The sequence below is a fragment of the Cervus canadensis genome, chromosome 13 (genome assembly GCF_019320065.1).
Source record: "Cervus canadensis isolate Bull #8, Minnesota chromosome 13, ASM1932006v1, whole genome shotgun sequence".
NCBI classification, from domain to species: domain Eukaryota; kingdom Metazoa; phylum Chordata; class Mammalia; order Artiodactyla; family Cervidae; genus Cervus; species Cervus canadensis.
In genome coordinates, this window is record NC_057398.1 from 70,216,036 (window position 1) to 70,219,104 (window position 3,069).

The following is a 3,069-nucleotide window of genomic DNA, read 5'->3' on the forward strand; positions in this document are numbered from 1 at the left end:
CAGCACCACAGTTTGGAAGCGTCAATTCTTTGGTGCTCAACCTCCTCTTTAATTTCTCCTTTATCTAGCCCTTCCTTAGAAAAACAGCCTTACTACCAATGACACCATTTAATTAGCTGCTACATGTGAAAATATTTAGCAGTGTTCCTGACAAATAATTGCTTAATTCTAGTTAAATATTAGATTGTTTTTCTTTTTTCCTAGAGACAGTTTCCTTTGAGAGTATACTGTCCATATGAAGGAGAGCATCCTTCATACTAATGAAGGACAAATTCTTCAGTAAGTGCTGTGATGCTTCTTAGATATTATACAGAGAGACAGCTGGTAATCATTTATATAGAAATCTGTTTAGACTGACATCTGCCATATTCCCAATAAAAGCAAAGCACTTACCTAAACCTATGCAATGTTGCTTTCTTTGAAAGTCTAGAGTACTAAATCTAAATTTAGTACTAAATTTAGCCTTTTGCTAAATTAATAACAACTTGTTGATCAAAGTAGGACTAAGTCAATAATAAGTAAGAGAGAAGAAAATTGTTGATTACCACTTAAAAAAATAAAATTACACTCCAGTTGGCATAAATTTTGTAGCTGGTCAGTGAGCACATTTCCTCTCCTCCTCCCCATGGCCATGCATTCTGGAGACTGGATGTGATGGAAATGATCCATGCCACTGCTGTGTTCCTTAGTAACCCCCAAATTGCTCCTTCATGATCATTTCCCCCACAACAAGCTGGAGGAAGACAAGCAGGACTAGCCTGGAATTCACATGTTGAAAATAATGAATGTGCAAGAAGGGTTCTGGGTCCTTGAAGATCCTCTTAGAGTGGACAGGACTCTACCCAGTGGACAGGACTGTTTGGGACTTCATGTAATTAATAAACAAATTCAGGTGCTCAGTCCACCATGGTCTGGGGGTTTATCTTTTGAGCTGTAAGCATCACCTGCACCAGTAGTTCCATATCCTGTCTTTCCTATTTCCCCAAGCTGAAATATACATGTATGTTTGAGAGTCAGCCTTCCACAGTCTTAGAATGACAGCAGCTGGGTCTATGAGCAGAGTCTCCTGTAACAGTGGCACCACGAACTAATATGGACTGCCCTCCTGCACCTAGACTCCTGTTTGAAGGAAAATAAAATATCTATTATCTTTGAGCTGCTATGTTACGGGAGCCCTTTCTTCCAAAGATTCACCCTATACCCTAAATCTGTAGTGCTCATGGCTTTGATTGCAACAGGATTGCCTGTAAGGCATGTTAAAACCTAGGTTTTTGTTAATCATATATGTTAACCCCCAGCTTAAAACAATAAATGCAAAGATAGCATTATTTTATCATAATTGCTGAAATAGATTTATGCATAATAAATGAGGCATGAAAGAATATAAAGCTAAACCTTAGAATACAATTGTGACACTAAACATGCTACACATCAGTTACACTTAGAAGAAGTAGGGCCTGTGCACTGTGATCGAAACACTCGTCAAAGTAGCAAACTTGGCCTTTGTCTCAACTGTTCTACCTTTTCAGTCTAGATAAATTTCACCAGGAATGATAATGACATTAGAATCATGGCTTCTTAATATTTAGATATAAGTATCTTCATTTGACTCCTTGGTCAGTTTTATTTGCTTTAAAGCAGTAGAAATTTTAAGGATGTCTGAGAGCCAAATGTAAACACATTCTCATGTCAGTGAAACCAAAGCCAAATTCACAACCTACTGATAATATGTGTAGACTAATATATGGAATAGAGAAAATACTAGAACAAAATGAACCAGGGCATTATTTTTGACCCTGGAATTAAGGGACAAGTCAATTCATAATGTTGGGTTTTCTCCTCTTCATTTACAAAATGGCAGCAGTGCTTTTTGCTGTCATCTCACTAAGCTGTATTGTGTGTGCGTGTTTAGCCATGTCTGACTCTTTGTGACCCCATGGACTGCAGCCCACCAAGTTCTGTCCATGAGATATTCCTGGCAAGAATACTGGAGTGGGCTGCCATTTCCTTCTCCAAGCTTGTATTAAGTAGGTGGAAAAGTAAAGTTCTCAGCAAACATGTTTATTTGGATAATCAAATTCATAATTTAAGTATGTTAAGCCAATTAATTTATTTTTGAACATTATTTGTTTATCTAGAATAAGAAGCAAGCTAAAGAGGAAAGAAGTTACTTGATTTGTACTTGTATGTGTTCAGATTTACTCTCTTATTACTCTTTCCTTTTCACAACAAAGTGAGCAAAATACTGTTTGCAAACATGGCAAATCGAAGTATCCAAATGAAAACATTTACTCCAAAGGGAATGGTTTTGCCTTACAGACAAATTAAAAACCACCTGTGCCAGCCTTCATGGAAAACATTTTACAGCAACCAGTTTGTCCACAAATGAGTCATTTCAATGAATGCAATACATAATACGGCTGGTGGCATTATTTTGACAGGCTGGGTTTATTAAGGTCATTGAGTTAAAAAAAATAAAATATTATGTGTAAAATAGTTGAAAATTGCTCTAAAAAGTATCTTTTAAATTCAAAAGGAAGAGTTTTTCCTACACAAAGTTGAGTGTCTTGCATTTGCTATTGTAACACAGACATAACACATAGACAATACAGAATAGTGCATAGTAGTTTAGATTAAGAGTTTTATAGTTCAAAGCAGAAAATCCAACAGGAGTGCTATTGGCAACAAGCTATTATTATATAAGATAAATTAATAGAAATATGGCCATGTACTCAACAGTACTGACTGAACTCCAGTGATGAACAAAGCAGTGTCCAGACTGCTAAAACTTCAGTACTGAATAAATCATTGCTTCATGGAGCATACCATCTAATAATGAAGAACAGATACTAAACAACAAATTATGTTACTGACATTCAGTCATAATTTTAATAACTTAATTGTATATTTCCTCAGATGACTTAAATTACTTCATTTTAATTTGAGTCAATTTAAAAGTATGCATTTTTAATTGTGTCATACATGACTATAGTAGTTGGAAATGTAACAGTAAACTGAAAAAAAAAAAAATCTCTGCTCTAATAAAGTTTCAATTTTCATGAGAGGCTG